The following is a 20,793-nucleotide window of genomic DNA, read 5'->3' as shown; positions in this document are numbered from 1 at the left end:
TTGATTAGTTGACTTGATTTGATTATTAGTAGATTATTATTAGTAGACCTTTCCTTAATGTTAATACACACACACACACACACACACACACACACACACACACACACACACAAATAAAGGGTGTAAAGTCTCGAATCTCAAGTCCAAGTCAAGTCTCAAGTCTTTGAGGAGAAGTCCCAAGTCAAATGTGTGAGTCAAGTCAAGTCAAGTCCAAGTCCCCATCTCTGGTTATCATTGACAAAACATTTGGGTTGATGTTCTCCTACTTTAAAAGAAGGAAAACTCCCTGCACACATTCTTCTCCTCAATGGCTTGATCTATCAATGTGAAAGTGTACATGAGCATTGGCAGAGGCAGGGACTGACCAAGCTGATTTCTCCCTGTTCCCAAATCTAAGCTGTTTATGAGCATTTTGAGCCATAAGTGGACTGTACCAATGTACCAAGCGTGTTCCCTGTGTTGCTGTGACTCAGGACCTAAAGGGGCATTTCTACAAAGTCTGAGACTGTGGGCCTCCCCCCAGACAAAGCTTGGAAAAAGCCGCCCCGCTCACTCTATGCAGGCCTATTCAACTGGCGGCCCGCGGGCCGGATACGGCCCGTTTGAATTTTGATCTGGCCCGCCAGAGTTTGATATAAAAAATAAATAAATAAAAAAATTGGGTGGGGGACAAAGATCTATGACTGGCCCGGGAGAAGCTTTTTTATTTCATTTTTCCTTGTTTGTTACATTACAGTGTTTGATTTTCATCATAATCTGGTTTTCCATAATAATAATAATAAGTTCAGTGTCTATGCCTGTGTTGCCGTCTGTTGTAGTGTAAAACGACTAAAGGGAGAGCAGGTGGTTACTAGCCTGGGTAGGTGGTTACATGAAAGTGAGTGAGAAAAGGAGAAGATACTGAATAATGACATCACAACAGTATAATCCTAATGTTAATTTAAAATTAAATATTCTTCTAAATATGGATAAAAGTCCAAAAAACATCAAATTTTCTTCGACGCTGCCCGCTATTTAATAATAGAACACATATTATATATACATATAATGGCTCAGGGAACGGTCCGGCCCCCGGTCCCTTAGGTTTCTGACAATGTGGCCCCCGGAACAAGTGAGTTGAATAGCCCTGCTCTATGGCATCATGATGATGTTATTTATCCCAGAGACAAGATAGCCTGATGTTGCTGTTTGACATGATGCCTCAGACTAAACCAAATGCATAAATAGGTGTGTCTGAAGGCATCTATTTGTTCTGACTCTGGGAAAGTGGGAAAAACATTCCACAAAACGACTGTATCTCTGGACTATCTCTTTAACAAAATCTCACACATTTAGGCTATTCTGTGTTCTGCTTTTGATAACTAATGTCATATTTTTTCACTTCCGTTGACTGAGCGCACACACGCACACACACGCACACACACACACACACACACACACACACACTCTGACTCCCAACACTTACTTTTGCCCCCCTGTGGCTTGCGTGTGTATCTTGTGGGTGCTGTGGGGCGGGACTGGGAGGAGCTCTGAGATGGTTTGATGGAGGAGCTGCTGTCCATGGGAGCCAGCTGTGATGCAGAGAACAACAGACACTTTCATTTAGACTGCTGTTGTGTTATTTGATGCTGGGGGGTAAATGAGGTCATCATTTGACCTCTGGGAAAACACTTCAGATGGAACTCAACACAGAAAAACCTGCCGTCATTTGGAGCTGATCCAGCAGACAAAAACCTGCAAAAGCCTTTCATCACAAACCAAGACACTGCTTCATTCTCTCAAGTAGCCTGTGTGGAAGCTTTGAGGTGTGTGTGTGTGTGTGTGTGTGTGTGTGTGTGTGTGTGTGTGTGTGTGGTGTGGTGTGAGTGTGAGTGAGTGTGTGTGTGTGTGTGTGTGAGTGTGTGTGTGTGTGTGTGTGTGTGTGTGTACCTGATTGCACTGCAAGGCTCTCTTTGGTCCTGAGGAGACCATCTTCGGATTGCAGGCTTTCCTTAGGAAGACGGCCTCCTCCTCCTCGCATACGACTACCTGCACAGAGCGACATATTTACAAAATCACTAAGCCTCATTTGCAGAGAACTTTTCAAACGTAAAACAATTAAATTAGAAGGCGATGAGAAATTAGAAAACTAATAGAACAAAAATGGATTTAGAGAAATTCATCTTCCTTACCCGTCTGCGTTTCTGCGGTAACAGCGGCGCGGAGGCAGACGCTGGCCTCTTGGAGCAGGAAGAGGCAGAGGAGGCGGCGGGCGGAGGGCTACCTGTGAATGCCTCGAAGGACAGCAACAGTGGCTGAAAGGAGAGAAAAAAAATAATTAGTGTTCAGCACATGTTCAGCACCACGGAGAGCTCCAGAGTGACAGAAATGGTGTCATTCACATTTGAATGTCACAGACAACAGTGGACTAAAAAAGTGTTGCTGTGTGATCAGAAGTACCTCAAGGCTGTTGGTCAAGCGGTCCAGGGCAGGTGCAGGCCACGGAGCGGTCAGGGGCGCTAGAAGCACAGACCAATCTGTTGAAGAAATAAAGTAAAGTAAATTACCTTTAACACAATACTGGTATGTGAGGAGTACATCGGTAAAACAGTTACAGATAAATGTAGATTGTCAAAATATTTATAAACCACACGCACAGTCGCTCGCACACACACACACACACACACACACACACACACACACACATCACACACGGCAGGTAGCCAGCTGGTTTCGTCTGTTTGATTGTTGTTGATTGTTCGCACTGTAAACATGAAAGCCAGATTATTGGCAATTCTGGCAGCAGCGGAGGTTGAAGATCCCGCTGGCAGGAGGACAGGTAGGAGGAGTGACATTATGACAAGCAGCGTGCTTTTCCTCCAAATGTTGAACTTTTTTTAGCTTGAGACGCCCGGAGCGCTCCGGCAAAAAAACAACTAGCCGCCAAGAGCACTTAAACACCAGGTGCGGTCCTTGAAAGAGGAGCGCTCCTAGAGCGTCCGTACCATAGAGAATGAATTGCAGAAAGGCGCTGGCAGCTCAAATACACATGTCCTGTGTGCACAGCACCATGAAGTGGTGTTTCATCAAAAAACTGCAAATACCAATCTAGCCCACATCTCAATTGTATAACATTTGATCTATTTTTGCTTTGAATGGCTTATCAGAAGCCAACAGTATAGTAGTATTGAAGGAGCATGTCAGGCATAGGTTAAATAAAATATGAATGTTTTACTCCAATAATCTGGGATGGCTTTGTGACAGCTCTGTGCATATCTTGAGGGCAGATATGAAAGTGTAAAGATATGAAAGTGTGCATGAAATAATGAAGGAAGAAAAAAAAGGAACATGTAAAAATGGTTTAATAACCAAGACACCAAGTAGTCACCTTTGCACGTAGGCTGGAAGGAGTTGGTCGCACGTAGACTGGAAGGAGATCTCAGGGATGGAGAAGTTGGAGGACAAGGAGCTGTCTCCTTTGCTGAAAGCGCAGCAGACGAATCTGTCGAAGAAATAAAGTCAATTCTCTTCAGCACAATATGTGAGGAGCACATCAGTAAAACACAGTTACAGACAAACATTGTCAACATATTTATAAACTACACACACAGGTGAACTGTAGCTATATCGGGCGTGTCCAAACTTTTTTGAATGGGGCCCAGGTTAGATCACGTGAAAATGGCGGGGGGTCAGCTGCCTCTCGCATCATATAGGTCAGGGATACTCAACTTGCTTTGCCCGGGGGCCACTTTCGTGAAATGATAGAAGGCCAGGGGCCAGTTAATAAACAATCAATATACATTTTTCTGTAGCGGATTGTAGGTTTTTGGGGTGTCAGCCGGAGTTTAGGCTGACAGTGTTGTGCACACCGTATAGTTAGTTAGGTTAAGTTAGTTAGGTTAAGTACATACATAAGTGCCTGGGTAGCGAGCAGGCGGCAGTATTTGACAATTCCGCAGCTAAATCATAGATTATTGAAAGATATTCCATATTCCAGACTGAAATGCTATAACAGAAGTGGAGTATTGGCCAGAATGACATGAACATTTGGACACTTATTCAGGGGGTATCTTGCATGTTGCATTCAGGTGCACTCTATTATTATAAAAAAAAAATTGCAATTCCATCGTGGGCCACAAGTTGAGTATCACTGATATAGGTTATTAAAAATAAATAAATAAAAATCACATACAATACAATTGTACTTTAAGGATTTTGTTTACCATCTGAGAAAACATGATCCTGCCTGTGTTGTTCCTACTTGGCGCTTGTCTACAAACTGTATGATAGTGCTGTTGTCGTTAGGTGAACTGAAGAAACGCAAATTGAACTTGCTTGATGAACCAATAGCCTACTGTGTGGAGGGCCACATATAGTATATTGTGAGAGACAAGCCGAGGACGGCTTAAAATCGGTCTGCGGGCCGCAATTGCCCCCCGGGCCGGACTTTGGACACGCCTATACTGTAGCTTCTCTCTCTCTTAAGTGAAGAGTGGTGCTGAGGAGAGCAGCTAACCTGTTCCTGAATCGCTGCAGTCTTCCTCCGAGCTGCTGGTGTCACTCAGGCGCCCCACGTAGCCTAGCTGTGTTGACATGGCTTCATCTGTTACACACAGAGGGAAAGCTGTCATGTTCACATTAAACAACCCTGAAATACACATTAGCAAACCTGCTTTTTTGTTTGTTTTTAAAACGTCACCGTGTCTGTCTGTTAATTGTAACTGTTGTACCTGCTGCTGTCTGAACAGGTCACACTTGAGAATGAGCCCTCAGTCTCAATGTGATTTACCAGTTTAAATAAAGGCAAAATCAAAAATCAAAAAAGTGCTGAGGAGAGCAGCTAACCTGATTCAGAGTCACTGCTGTCAGAGCTGCTCTCAGAGCTGCTGTCAGAGCTGCTGTCAGAGCTGCTGCTGTCAGAGCTGCTCTCAGAGCTGCTGCCGTCTTCACTGTCGCTGAGGAAGGGAAACCAGGCCTCATCCACCTGCACAGAGCAACAGATTTACATCAATACGCTTCAGTCATTGAGCGGTGGGTTACATTTACTGAAGTACCAAACATCCAACCGAGTTTCGGAGGAAAATTCAAAATGTTTCCTGCTTTGTAATGGGAGAGCTGTTAGGACCCCCTTTCTGTATGCGTGTACTCTCAAAAACAATTGATTTCATAATTTAAATAAGTTCTTGTCATGACGTTACTATGTTTACTGTACAAGCCACTGAGGAACCATTAACAACACCTACTGTTGCATGGATGTGTGTGGAGAGCTGGGTGGCTGGGATGGAGTGAAGCACATCAGGTGGAATGACCGTTGTTGTTTCAACCTTGATGACTGTTCCAACATGGCTGTCGTCGAAGCTCTCGTCAGAGGTGTCACTCCTAAACAGAGTGAAGAGTCATTATCAATAGGAAATTATGCAAGATATGGATTGCAGGGGAAAATAGTTGGGGAAGTAATTCAGTATGAGTCTGAAGTCATCCCTTTAATTTGGTATCAATGCAAAGTTACACTTATCTATTCTGCCCAATAGCAGATTCATAATGTAATTGACATATTTTAGCATATAAGCATGCTTTTGCAGTGTTGTAGTTACAAAATGTAGCCTAAATAAACATACACAACATGACATGAAACATAACACAAGAATCTGAAGTGTTCCGGGCAATGTTATCTGCTCATATTCAGCCAAATGCTTCAGAAATCATTGGACAATTGGATGATTATGTTAGTTTGTCCAATGACTTATTTGGTCCCTTAAAATGTAATTTGAGCCCTTAGGATGTCATGTAATTCCTACACTACACCTGATTTTGATGTAAATCCCTTCAAATTAAAGCTAGGTGTCTGCAGTTACAGCACATCATTTCAAGTCCATTGTGGTGGTGTACAGAGCCAAAATGATGACGATGGTGTCCAATGTCCAAATCTATATATGGACCCAACTGTAAATAATATCAAATTGAAATTGCCCATATCCATCAAAAGGATGGCGCAGTGTCAAATCGCAGTGTACCAGTCAAACAACTTAAAGTTTTTAGACAAAGCCTTACTGCTAAATGTGTGGTTTTGCTGCCACCTACTGCATAACATAGGAAATAATTCATTCAGCATTATGCTATATACCAGGGATAGTCAACTTGCTTTGCCCAGGGGCCACTTTCGTGAAATGATAGAAGGCCAGGTGCCAGTTAATAAACAAACAATATACATTTTTCTGTAGTGTATTGTAGGTTTTTGGATTGTAAGCCGGAGTTTAATCTGACAATGTTGTGCACACCGGATAGTTAGTTAGGTTAAGTTAGTTAGGTTCAGTACATTAACATAAGTGCCTGGGTAGCGAGCAGACGGTGGTACTTGACAATTTAGCTGGAGCTCAGTCAAACTTTATTTATTTATAACTTGAAATTATTAGAAAATGGCCACTCCGAACCCTGTTGCGGGCCGCAGGTTGAGTATCACTGCTACAGTATATACTGTAGTTGTTTCTACAGAAAGTAAAGTGATTTTAAACAATGAACAAGGTCTCCACCCCAGGAATCGATTGTGCGCAGTGAGCAAAATTTCTGGTTTTGATAATAACATTATGTTTAATTACTTGTATTAATTTTGGCGCGGCTCAATGGGGACAGACATGATGCGTGAAATGATTTCAAATATTGTAAACTGTGATGCAGTTTGACCATGTACAGGTATGGAGAAGTGAAGGTACCCATCTCTGACTCAAATACCTGAATTTGCCTCTAGTCTTGACAACGATGACGCTGTGGCAATAGTGCCATGGTAAAAATCAAGAGTTTTGAATGTGTTGGGTTTAAATATCAAACAACTAACCTGCTGGAGGTGTAGCCCGAGTCTTGTGAGAAAGGAGAGCTGCAGGGTGTCCCGCTGCACTGGGAGGAGGCAGAGGAGCCTGGAGTGTAGGGTCGTGCCATGGAGATGGGGGGCATGTCCAGGTGCTGATCACTGTAGCCCGTTTCCACAGAGCAAGGGGTGATGGAGGGCCTCCATCTGATATCTGACGACTGTGAGGGGAAATACATCTTCAATTAATTATGTCTGACAATAATGTTTGTTAAAAGCCTCCATAACTCAACTTGATTCATTACAGATCAATTACAGAAGGTGATGGCCATTCAATTGTTTTGCTGCTTTTCAATACTCATTCACAGAGTAAATTAAATACTAATTCACAGAGTAAATTAAATCTTAAATACTCATTCACAGAGTAAATTAAATACTCATTCACAGAGTACATTTGAGATGCTGAATCTTGATCATTAAAGAATTGCAGTGATAATCATGCTGCAACTGTACCGTGCCAGGCTGTGTGGTGGCCGGAGGGTGCAGCCCCTCTGTCAGAACCTTGCCTCCGAGGGGGACCGTGTGAGGAGGGTAGGAGCGGCCTACCATCAGGTCGTAATACTTTTTCCTCTGCTGGCCTGTAACAAAACAAAGGCACACAAAAATAAACACAGGGACAACTTGTGACGTATATTAACAGTCTGAGATGTCAGTCAGATGCTCTTACTATTAGGTTTTAACGTCATCTGTAGCATTCAAGTCAAACACTGTCGGATGTAATTCAGTGTGCATGATATATATTTCCCAATTAATATGCTAGAATCTTCTTTGCTGTTGTCTTATTTTTTCATGTACTCAAATGGCATGTGTCCATAGTGCCTGCTGCCCGTCTCTGTGTTTGCAGGTAAGTTACAAGGGTGATTTGATGGTCAGATGATCTGAGCAGCTAATTAAATCTAGTATCTAAAACTTAAATAGTGAGAGAACACAGAGGCCTACATGTATGATCCAGGGTCTGAACTGGATCAACAATGTCAACCATGCAAGAATGTTAGACGTGACTCCTAACTGATATTTCTAGCATGACTATTGGCAAGCTGTTGGAGAAAACTGATGAGACAAACACAAAATAAATACAAAACATCAACCTTTCAACTTGGAGATAAGGTGCTTTGAAAGCCACTAAATGGAATTGCTTTGCAACTTCTATTGTCTACACACACAAAAAGACATCCATGCTTGCTGCACATTTCCCTGCCCTTGAACTAAATGCAGGCTTTTAAGACTGCTATTGCCTGACAATCTGACATGCGTAGGCGTAATATCTATGCAAAACGCAGATAAATCACATTTCTTTCAATGAATTGAAAGTTTTATTACATATTACATTATGTTCTTCATGAGTTCCTGTATAAATCACACAGCGAAGTGTCTGCAGCATCACTGGCAATCTGCTAACCAGAATCAGCTCAATCTTTCAAGGCGCCACAGATAAGGCGTTATATTACCTTCGATATCGAGTTGAGCATTAATGATGCTGCCCATGACCGAGGTGTTGTGCAGGCCTTTGACAGCATCGATGGCTCCTCTGGTGCTGGTGAACAGCACCTTGGCAAGGCCCAGGTTCTGCCACGTCTTAGGGTGGAACAGGAGCTCCATCTCCTCCACCTCACCAAACTTGGCACAGAGGTGACCCAAGACTGGCTCGTTCATTTTGTGACCGAGGTGGGAGAAGGTCACCTCCTTAAAAGTAGGACTTTGTTTTTCTGCCATCCTACAACAGAGAAGCAATACATGATTTTAGATTCAGCTGAGGAACTAATTTTTCTTAAAACAGGTAGAATAGTTGTTAATAATTGAATAGTGTAACTAATGTATAACTAATCAACTTTTCAGGCTACACTCCAGCTTTCTCCCTCTTTTAAAAAGAAAAAAGATGGGGAAGGTTCCTTTCCTCCTCAAACTACTTTCTACAGTGCTACTTTATTCCATCAAAACGTTGCTGTCATTGACTGCGTTGTATAGTTGATTTCTGTATTGTTGACAAATGTGATATTGTATTTCACGTTGGATAAAAGTGTACACGAAAGTACGTTACATTGAATGTAATGTAATGTATTTTCTTCAACCACTCATGACTATTCCGTTTCTAATGGAGAGGAATAAAAATAGATATATGAGCAATAACTATCAAGACATTTTCACTCAGCCAAGATGCTGCCTGCTGCACTAGTAGCAGTGAGTTCAGTTAGCAACAAAATGCAAAGAAACATCCAATGTTATTATCTATGAAATAAAAAGGGGGACAATTCAAGTGTCATGTAGGCTATTTTACTCACAGATCGAATCGTGTCACGGTTTTGATGCCATGGATTGGATCATTTTTCGGATCAGCATTTTTTTTAATTAATTTTAAAATGTGCTACTTTGATTAAAGAAAAAATATTCAAATAGGCTATGCAAACAGTGCAGATGTTCTCATCATAGCCTATGGTATGCAAAGAAACAAGAATATGAATTTAAATAAACAAATAAATGTAATAATGATTTACTCCAAAACATTTAGATAGCCAAAATAAACTCCATTAATAAGTATCTGCTACTTTGACTCTGATGCAGACAGCTGATTAATTACACGCCTATGCCACACAGACAGGCAAAGAGACAGCTGGTCCAACCTTCAGCCAGGCCCGAGTATGACTGAGGAAGGGAGCCCCGCCTACCACCACTGGTGGTACCCTTACCATAGGTTGAGAACCACAGTATCAAACTGAAACAGCGATGCATTGAATCGTGGAGGATAGACTCAGTTCTCAGTCTCTACGAGACTACGTGGAGGAAAACAACTTTGGAACCGTGGCAAAAGGTGCACACCGTTTTACAGTTTGAACACACCCTGCCTTCACAGCAAGTGGAGCTGTCTCTGTCTGTGTTTTTCGAGGGGAAGGCAGCAAGCTGCAGCCAGGCAGCATGTCGCCGTGTAGGTTCAGTTGCATATAAACATCACAATCTTGTGATCTATTTCAATGAGTACAACAAGCATGCCCAGTTTCCCAGTTACACGACTGAAAATGCCCGAACTTCACAGCCTATATGGAATGTCACTCAATTAAATCAGTCGTTCGCTCTCCCCTGCCTCTCCTTCCCAAACCTGACGCATCCGTCTCCTTTCACTGCACATGGAGATGTAACGTTAATTGTTACACTTTCAAAAAAGTAATAGCGGCAGTTAAACTGTATTTCGCACTGATGGTTAAATTAGCAATTAATCCTCGGTTCACTTGCGTGCCGAACCGTGCGGAGTAACTTCACTACAGCTTTAAAAAAATTAGCCTTCTAGAGCCTCTGAAATCGGGGACACAGGTCACCAAAAACGGGCACTGGACGTCTGGTCACCTTATATAGGTTGGCCAGGCCTTGCATTAACGTTAACCATCCCCTTTTAGAAACTCCCCGGTCTTGTGCCAAAGACGTATTTAGGTCAGTCGTTAAATGTAAACATTAACCAGATGACAAGATACATTGGTTGGACTGTTAGCTACTACTCGCCAATTAACTAGTGCTAGCAAGTTGTCCTGCATGCTAACGTTAGCTACCGAATTTGCTAGCATAAATCTGGCCAGTGTTGAGAATGATCTTTTCTGTCAACTGATTAAATTGACAGCAGTGTAGGACTTTGCGGCAGCTAGCGTTATTAAAATATCCAATGTTATTAATCTATGAAATACAAAAAAATACACTCCTAAATTTTGACCGTTATTCAGCCCCTTTAGGCCTACTGACAAGCTACATTCTCCATCTGTCACACTGACTGGCGTTTTGTGTCATGTTAGCTGACAAAAGTTTTCTTCCAAATATTGCCCGGAAAACATTTGGTAGCTTTGTAGTGATGTAACCATCAAATGCTAAGTAACATTACCTTGCTTTTGTGAAGAAAGACGGTGCCGAACTCACGGTGTAATCCTTCATTGCAGCAGTTTAATGAAGAGACTGGATCGAACTGGTTTCAAACTTGCCGCGGGATGAAATTGACCTCTCTTCCCCGACCAATGAGGTAGCAGGGTGGGCGGGCGCAGACCTGTTGACCCGGAAGTGTGTCAACTCCTTATTTTATATAGGTAATTTATTATGGGTCTCCCACATTGGTCTCCCATGTATTTCTCTACTACTGGCTTAGTTTTTATTGCTTATATCAGCTGCTCTCTCTGTACCTGTGATGTGTGTTCTGCAGAAGGGAGGATGAGTACTACTTCTACATGTTACACCTGTGCTCTGGCATAGTAGGCCTACAGTAGCCTACAATCCATCTTTTTGAAGAGAAAAACTCAAGACAGAACTTCTCCTCAAACTTGTGAAATCATCAGACATAAACTGCTGATTTGCTTCATATTGATCGGATGATGCTGGACAATAGGAAATAGTGTTCTTCCCCTTTCAGCCTTAAAAGGGAGTTAAGGCAGGTTCTGAAGCTACTCATCTCTGTTGCTTTGTCCTCGTAATCCTCTTCATCGCCATGCCTTATAGTGACAAGTGGGAACTGGGAGGTTTCTGACCTGAGGAGAGGACAGCTTGTGTCCTGTGTGACTTATCATCTGCCTCTTACAAGCTTTATAGTGACAAGTGGGAACTGGGAGGTTTCTGACCTGAGGAGAGGACAGCTTCAGAAAGTAATGATGAACAATATTACTCCACATCAAAACATCAGGCTGTAGCTCATTAGTGTGTGTGTGTGTGTGTGTGTGAGAGAGATTATAGTGAACACAAACTGGCAACCATAAGGGTGTTTCTGCCAGTGTGTGTGTTGCGCTGTTGTGCTTCTGTGGGTAGTTGTGTAGTTTCCCCATGTGTTTGTTTCTCTGTATGTGTGTGTTTGCTGCCAAAATAAGTTTTTGAACACAAGTGGATTTCTAACAATCTAGATTAAAGTGTTTACACTGTGACACACATGCTCTTCAGATGGTATTCTGCTCTGCATTCACCATCAGACCTCTTCCTCTCTCTAGTGGCTGAACAGGGGGGGGGGGGATCTAAACTTGTAAACTAAAATTAATCTTTAAAAGCCAACATTTTTGTGTATTTTGTGTATTAACATTTTGGAATTCTAATAGAATTGTAGAACAAATTGAACATCCATCCATCCATCTATGGCTCATCTATCTATGTATCTGGCTGTTAAACAGCAGCAATCTGATATATTTCTAAATAGATCCACAGTAGAAGACATTTCCTCAGTTTCTCTACTAAGAGTCCTGGAACTTCCTGGACCCCAGTTTGGGAACCCCACAAAATACTTTTATTGAGGAGTAACGTTTCAACTCCATGTGCGTCTTCAACAGACTCATGACTCAGTGTTGAAACGTTAAGTCGTCAATAAATTATATTCTACACTTGATCCGTTGCTCCAGTGCCATACTTGGGTTATCTGAAGTCTCTCCTGCAAAACTGCCCTCTTCTGAGAGCATCGGACCAACCTGCTGGGCTGCTTGGGTGAAGCGCACCTAACCTCATCCTGTAAGCATTTACAGGTTTATTAGAGAACACTTTGCTTGAATTCAGTGAAAGCAACCACATTGAAATAATGAAAAATAATTCTATTTGTTTTCAATGTGAATGTGATATAATATGTGACAATAACATTAATGTCTAGCTTTTAAACCATTTCCTTTTCTGTCTCCTTCGTGTTGCAGTCAGAAAGAGTTTGTCAGAACAAGAAGTGAACATTTTCAATCTCAAAACAGGCAGTATGTCAATATGAACGGTTGTATAAAGAACAGGCTCAATTGCAGGAGAGTAGTTTGTTTTTCATCTTTATTATAAGAATATCATATAAATATCACAGAATATAGAATATCATATAAAACCTCCTCAGCTCCCCCTCCAGCTCTTCCATACGCCCCCTGGAGGCGACGCACCAGATCCCCTTCCACATCTCCTCCTCTCTCCTTCCCTGCATCCAGCCTCCCTGACGCCCTGCTCTCTGCCAGCGCTCCCTCCAACTCAGCCACCTTGACTTCCGTCTCCACCTCTTCTCCTTCCTCTTTCGTAGACTCTCTCTTGGGCAGAGTGCAGCTTGGAGTTCTTCTACTCTGACCATCAGCTGTTTGGATTGTGAGACCTGAGAGCAAAACAAGACTATGGTTATCAATCAGTCAAGCCATGAATCAATTAATTCATCATTTGTGACAACGAAGAAACCATCATCATCAAAATGTACAATACATTACCAACTAAAGTGCATAAGCACAAGCTCTTATAATACACACACATACACATTGTTGTTTTATCAGTTGAGAGTGGAGAGAAACAGGGAAGATGTTAGAAAGAGAAGAAATAATGTAACAGAGGTCAACAGTCAGATTCAAATCCATGACATCATCATGCCTCAATTGCTCACGTGATGCGATGTCACTGGTGACGTCGAAGATGAGATTGCGGTTCTGTGGGTGCCATCACTGATGTCACTCGGAAGAAGTTGTGATGATGTGAAGATGTTTCTCATGTCTCTAAGTCGATGTAAATGCGGTGTGCGTTTGTAACTGTGTTTGTGTGCTGCTGATGTGACACTATTTTTCTTTTTTGTCAGGGTTGCGATGTTTATTTGGATTATTGTAGGATATTTTCATTTGTGCTTTTCTTTTTGTGTGGACTTTAATGTTGACCAAAATGTCAACAAATACATGACAAATATATAGAGATCTTACCACTCCTCTGCCATGCTGGATGCCTCTGAAGCCTGAGCCTGAGAGTAGCTGAAGTGCTTCAAAGTGCCTCCTAAGCATCTGGTACTGAGCTGTAGGGACAAGGTCTGTGCTGGAGCTTCTGCATGTCAGTGTCATCCTTCTCAAACATCTCCAGCATCTAAACACCGCACAGAGGAGACAAGCAGAGCAGTGCTTTATGTGGGTCCACACCTTTCAATCATATGTGCTCAGACACGCAGCCCTGCTGCCCAGTGCTTCAGACTCTCTTGTCCAAGCAGCAGCAAGGTGTGTTTGAAGCAGAGCGCCGGTACCATCGCTTCTTGCTGGCTGCAGACTTTCCTGGGAGAGGCGGTCGCCTCCCCCACGTGCATCTCAACGAATCACGATGCATTTAATCGATCACGTGTCTTGAAAACTACATTTAACCCAGAGCAATTTAGAGAGTGGCGTCAGCAGAGGACCAAAATGTGTGACTCATCAGTCGCTCGCTGTTCAACGCTGATTGGCTGCCGTGTGAGAGGAGGATCCCACTGGCTTGGAACAAACAGCTGGTTTATTGTGTGGCAACAAACCGCATTGACAGTTGATTGACAGGCTGACAGCTGGCATGAAGTTAAGTCTGTACTACCGGTATTGAGCTCGCGTTAGGAGCACGCTGATAAGCTTAGCTTGTAAACAACTATGGTGGCTCGTAGTGGACAAATATCATGACATTGCGTAATGTTATAGCCCCCAGATGTCCGTCAATTATTGTGCCTGTTGACAAGCGATTTGAACAGAGGGGTAGAATCGAGCGACAGAGAGAAAAATAAATATCTCGGTGTGAACACAGCTTTAGAGAGCACAAAAATGCATGAGTCCTGGTGCTCTCTCTCTCTCTCTCTCTCTCTCTCTCTCTCTCTCTCTCTCTCTCTCTCTCTCTCTCTCTCTCTCTCTCTCTCTCTCTCTCTCTCTCTCTCTCTCTCTCTCTCTCTCTCTCTCTCTCTCTCTCTCTCTCGCTCCAGATGCAGCAGACCCCCTGCATGGTCTTCACACACCCCTCCTCTGCCAGGACGGTCTGGCAGCTGGGGGGCCGGTAGACAAGCACATCGTTGAGCAGCACGCTGGAGAAGCCCCAAAAAGATACATAGACCTGAAAGAGGGGAACATTACAGTCATCACATTGATTCTAATTGCTAGGTCAAATAATGCCTTCTTCACCAGCTGCAATTTCAAATAGGGGCTCAGACAACTAGCCCTGCTGATTAAGCGCTCCAAATTAGGGATGCACCATTGTGCAAAAGCCAATAATAAATAATATCATATCATATCATATCATATTATATAATATGATATATTTAAGCAATATAGCATGAGAGCCAGTGTGTTGTGGCAAATATATCCCGCTGCTCAGCTGTTATCCCACAAGGCCGCAGGCCGAGTGGGATAACTGCTGAGCAGCGGGATATATGCCACAACACACGCTGCTCGAGTGCTATATTGCTTTTATAAAACGGTTTCCAAGTATGATAATATAATAATAATAATAATACTATAAGTCCGACTGGCATGTCATTCTGATAGTCAGTTGAAACACTACTGTAAGGCGGGACCGCAAGAACGTGCGGGTGATTTGATTGGATCGTTCTGGAGACTGAAGTTGACATTGGCCAATCCTGGCGGTTGCTGAGAAGCTGAGAGCTTTCTGGAAAGCCCGACACGCAGCTCGAGCGCAGCGCTGCATTCTCAGCGCTTGCTGAGAAGCTGAGAGCTTTCTGCAAAGCCCGACACCAACTAACATTACGGGGTTAAATGCGGGGTTAAATGCGGGGTTAACAGCCTTTTTTTTGCAAAGAAGACATTAGCCCGCGTCTATTCTTGTACAAAACATAATTTTCTGCGAAGTATTAGTAAAGTTATAAGCGAAGATCGATTCACAAGGATCTGACAGCTGTAACCAATGGCCATGGGTTATTGGAGTGGAGCTGAATGCATTGTTTTTGTTTGGTTGTTTGTCCAATAGTCTTGTTTGTTCTTGGATTATTGTGTACCTTATACAGTTTTCTTGTTTTGTTTTGTTGTGTTTTGATGTTCTTTGTGGGGGATATGGGATATGATAGTCCATGTATGTCGTGTAAATACCTCATGTTAAAGATTAAAAAAACTAAAACTAAAAAAAAAAAAAAAAAAACTACTACCGTAAATTCCGGACTATAAGCCGCGGCTTTTTTCCCGTTTTTTGGCCCCTGCGGCTTATATAACGGTGCGTCTTATCTATGGATTTTTTCAGAAAAAAAAAAAAAAAAAAAAAAATCTCTCTTTTTTAGCACTCTTTCTAACTATAAATCCACTTCTGTTTTAATTTCCTCTCTTGCCCTCTTTTCACCACACCGCGGACACTGTGTGCACTGTAAAAATAAACAACGGTGGTGTTGTGTTATGTTGTTTTGTTGAAATGTTGTAATACGGTAAATGGGAGCTTCCTCAAACAGCCATCTCTTCCCGACAATCCCCTCTGTGCGTGACCACTTACATATGGTAATTACGGTAAGCAAACGGCCACTCGGGCAACAACTCCCTCCCCCGACTACCAGGAGAAAATCACAAACTTCGGCGAATTCACACAAAGGAAGATCAAGGAATATTCACAACAAGACGAGCAGTAGAAGCAACACTCTCACTTACCATGGGGAAGGTACGCAGAAATTCACACGAGGCAGCTTTCAAGTTGAAAGCAGTCAATCTCGCATTAAAAGAGAGCAGCCGCCGATCAAACAGAGCAGCCGCGCGTAACCTGGGCAAAAGGGACTGTCCGTCCGGGGGAGAACTACTGAACAACTCCCTCCCGACTATCAGGAGAAAATCACAAACTTCGGCGAATTCACACAAAGGAAGATCACGGAATATTATAGGAGTGTGAAAACATCCACAATTACCAACGGGTTCCAAAACGCTGGACTGCTGCGGGATGAAGATGATGACGCCACGGGGACTGCCCCCTAGTCCGATACCTCACGAGTCCGATACCTCACGAGTCCGACACCTCATGGTTTTGGGTTAGGGTCTGGGGGAGGTTAGGTTTAGGCGTGGGGGTGGGAGAGGTTAGGTTTTGGGTTAGGGTCTGGGGGATGTTAGGTTTAGGCGTGGGGGTGGGAGAGGTTAGGTTTTGGGTTAGGGTCTGGGGGAAGTTAGCCTCTTTTTTCGGACTCGTGAGGTGTCGGACTCGTGAGGTATCGGACTCGTGCCATGGCACCTGAAGGAGAGAGGAGAGTGGTTGACGAAGCCACCCTGAACCTGTTCGTTTCCGACACTGAAGATGAGGACTTTGGTGGTTTCAGTACGCAGGAAGAAGAGGAAGACGAGGATTAGTGACTTGACTTCTCTGGTTACAGGTTTGCTGCACATATACGGTAGCCTATTGTTGTGTGATTTTGTCTGGGGATTAGTGACCTGACTTTTGTTTTGTTTTGTTGAAATGTTAATAAATGGGAGCTTCCCCAAACAGCGATCTCTTTCCCGACATTCCTCTCTGTGCACGAACCCTTTCATATGGTAATTAAACATCAAAACACCCGCGGCTTATAGTCCGGTGCGGCTTATAGAAGAAAAAAATAGTCAATTTTGGTCCCGCGGCTTATACACCGGTGCGTCTTATAGTCCGGAATTTACGGTACTAAGCACAGTGTCAACTAGTGGTTTTACTAGTCGACTAGTCTGTGAATGCCCTAATATAATATCATAATTAATTAAGGTCAGGCACAAGTTAGGGCAGCTAAGTGTAGGTGGAGCCTGGGAAATGAGGGTTGACTTGAATGAACAGCTAGTCATCCCAGCATATATAGTTAGCACCCGGCTACGTCCGGACTTGTTACTGTGGTCTGAGGTAGAGAAGAGAGTTTATTTTATCGAACTCACAGTCCCGTGGGAAGATCGAGTTGAGGAGGCTTATGAGCGCAAGAAAGCTAGGTATGCTGAAATGGCAGCAGAGGCAGAGCAGCGAGGTTGGAGGGCTCGAGTGCGGCCTGTAGAGGTGGGCTGCTGTGGTTTTGTGGCAAAGTCCGTTATTGCCTTACTAACTGAGTTGGGCATTCGGGGACGGAGCCTGAAACTTGTGGTTAGCAACATGTCTCAGGCAGCAGAACAAGCAAGTGAATGGCTGTGGATAAGGAGGAAACATGCTAGCTGGGGAGCTCGCTAAGGTCAGATTGATTGTTTGTTGTTGGTCATGATTAACGGTCCGCATCAACAGGGCTGAATCATTGACAGTGGTGGTGTAGTTAGGGATTGTTTGTTGTTGGTCATGATTGACGGTCCGCATCAACAGGGCTGAATCATTGACAGTGGTGGTGTAGTCAGGAATGTCATACCGAACCGACCTGGATAGCTAGGCTTAGATAGTGAGGTAATATGCAGTTGTGTGGTGGTAGCATGGAGGGGGGTGTTTCCAGGACGCTGGATTACACCGTTAAGCCTTCTTGAGGTGTCGTGGGCCTAACTTAACGAAACGTCGGTGAAGGAAGGTGCCCACTTGAAAACCCCAATGACATGCTTCATACTGCTGTTGGCTAGGGTAGGTAACTGGTGATTTGTGTCTTGTTTATTAGTTTGTTAGCCTGTTAGCTTGTTTTATTCTGGATTGGGCTTCTAAATGTGTTTTTCCTCGGATTTTGGCACAAGGGATAGTAACATCTTGTCCTGTGTATTAATTAATACTGACCCAGAAGACAGTAGCAGCGTCTCAGGCAGCAGGAAGCAGGAAGTAGCGTACGTACCAGTGGGACTTCCTTCTTCAGGTCGTCCAGGTCCCGCCTCCCTTCTTCTTGGGCGACTCCTTCTCATCTTTGTCCTGCGTGGTCGCCACGCGGTAGCTGTCTGACTGTCCATACTGCAACACACACACACACACACACACACACACACACACACACACACACACACACACATAAGATCACTCAGTTTGGCCCTCACTGACAGTTATATTTAGGCTTGGGTGTAGTTTGGATTTTAACGATTCTGATTGTCATTTTGCTCAGTGTTTCTGATTTATAACTTACTAGTGCAGTGCCCGTTCCCCCATGCACCACCCCGGCTTCCCCCCGCACACACACTGCACTCTGTCAGGTCCCCCTAAAGCGCAAATTATGCTCGAGCAAAATCGCCGGCACCGAGGAGGTCGCCGCAGCTCCCCTGCAGTTATTTTTTGTTTTTGCTGAAAGTGAAATGTTTTATGGTCACTCACGATTCTCTGGAAGACTGGTTGGCTTGGTTCAAGCCTTAAAACTCGTTATATAAGGATTCTTCTAAATGTCTATGGAGAAAATAAATGGGGAATTCACTTCTGGGGCAAGAAAAGTCACATGAATGTTGAGCTCTTACTAGGTAACTATGTTTGTATTTGTCTGCTGATTGTACCCCTATCAGCGGTCTCTTCTTCATTTTTACAAGTCTCTCCGACTCCTACAAGAGTCAAAGTAAGTTTACTACATTTTTCCTTCAATAGTAATCATCATTATTATCATTGGGTGTTAAACTTAACACTGTTGTGTGTTGTGTTTTCACTTACTGTCTGTTTCAACGTCCTGCCCCCAATATGTTCCAAATAAGTTTATGAAATAAGATTCAAAGTGATGATCAGTGATTATCTAATTATCAAGACAAGCTTTCCTTAACGGTTTAATAATTTTGTTGAGCCTTTATAGGTAGACTCGCTCTTTGACTGCATATTTGAGCATGCATGACACACCTTTAATCAATACGTAGTAGCGAGGCGCCGCTGCCTTCTGCATGCAGTGTTTGTTTGCTATGCTAAATGAGAGTTCACAGAAGTTCTACCAGAGACGGAACTAGTTACATCATCATTATCCATGACAGCCTGCCATCTCTCCAAGCGGGCTGTTTAAAAGGGGGTGTTCCCTCCTACCTGTCTGATACTCTTGTCTCCTCTGTGCTGCAGCGTCATCGCAGACTCGTTCATGTCCGACCTTCTCCTTGCAGCTGGTTCGGGAGTCCCATCGCTTGTCCCTCGCCGTAGCTCCAGGCTCTCCTCCTCCGACGACGACATCAACTGGTCTGATCCCCAAATCAGATCCGCGCTGATTGATCTGGGCATTCGTGAGTCCGTCTGAGCTTTTCCCTGTCACTTCGTATGTCACGCAGCTCCCTCTCTACTCATTCATAATACAGTGAAGCTGTGAGCTGTCAAATGCTAACGTTAGAGGGCTGCTTAGCTGCTGCGCATACGGGCCTTTGTGCGCATTCCTCACGCAACTCTCTACCTGTCACCTGCAGCAGGCTCCTTCTCCCGTGTCTAATCTGGTTTCGTCAACATGTCATTCACCCCTTCGTCGTGTGTCCCTCTAGTATGCATCTGTTTCCTCTCATTGGCCAAAACATAACTTTTGTAACTTTCTTGATCCATATGTTGTGTTCCATTCCGAGCAGTAGTACTAGCCGCTCCAGGCCTGCTATTCGGTGTATTGCGCATGCGTGCGGCTGGTCTCAGCGGTCCCAAAGAACTTTCGATGCAAGATTGGTTACTCAATAGCTGTTTTGCTCCCCTGTTGTCCGTCTTTCAGGCCAAAATGGCGGCATTGCCGTTTAGTTAAACTTGTGTCCACTTTGGCTTCAATGCTCTTTGGAGGTACTGCAACTAAATTCCTCCCTCGCCACACAAATTTCCCCACCTCGTTCCCCTAATTCAGTCGCCCCACACAGGTTTCAAGTATTCTCAATGTATGTTTTGTATTTCATGCTCCTAAGCCCCTTGTCTGTTTAGCCTGTGCGTGTTCATACATTGGCTTTATCTGCAGCCATGTGCCTAATGTTTAATTAAATTAGTTATTGTACTACTGATGTAACAATAGTTTAAATTATATCTATAGTGTTAAAATAATAATAATAAATGTATAATTCTTAATCATAATGCTTTTGAATGTTTTACATTTAATACCTACGTTAATAAAATAATTTAAATAAGAAAACATAATATTTATTGTTAAATCTTCTCTATTTATTCAAATGGGTCGTATGAGAAGTTATCCGCTTTCCATTCAACTTCATTTGATACAACTTCATTTGATACCCGGCTGCTATCCATGCTTCATGCTAATCTCTTTCTGTCCCTATAGCCCCAGATCCCAGTCTAACTCGGGCGGACCTTGTTAACCTGCTGGTATCTAGCATGGAGCACGTGGCTGACATAAACCCCGATCCCTCCAGCAAAGGAAAGGGCAGAGGAAAGAAGGCCAAACCCGCCTTTACCCTCCCTTTCTTTCCTCCCATCCAAGGCCAGCCTGCCGGTTCATCGGCAGCAGATGAAAACCTGGCCAGGCT

At 43.5% G+C, this 20,793-nt stretch overlaps 1 long non-coding RNA gene across 1 annotated transcript; it reads right to left on the bottom strand.

The window, feature by feature from the left end:
- Positions 1-13,531: 13,531 nt before the first annotated feature.
- LOC310770665 lies at positions 13,532-19,539 on the bottom strand. Its single transcript, XR_014552337.1, has 3 exons — positions 19,382-19,539; positions 18,234-18,346; positions 13,532-13,639 (listed from the first exon to the last, which is right to left on the bottom strand). It is a non-coding gene; the product is annotated as an uncharacterized lncRNA (long non-coding RNA).
- Between the last annotated feature and the right edge of the window lie 1,254 nt (positions 19,540-20,793).

The sequence above is a fragment of the Poromitra crassiceps genome, assembly GCF_964638095.1.
Source record: "Poromitra crassiceps genome assembly, contig: HAP1_SCAFFOLD_148, whole genome shotgun sequence".
Classification (NCBI taxonomy): Eukaryota; Metazoa; Chordata; class Actinopteri; order Beryciformes; family Melamphaidae; genus Poromitra; species Poromitra crassiceps.
Note: the sequence above shows the minus strand (reverse complement) of the source record. Positions and strands in the feature narration are given on the sequence as shown.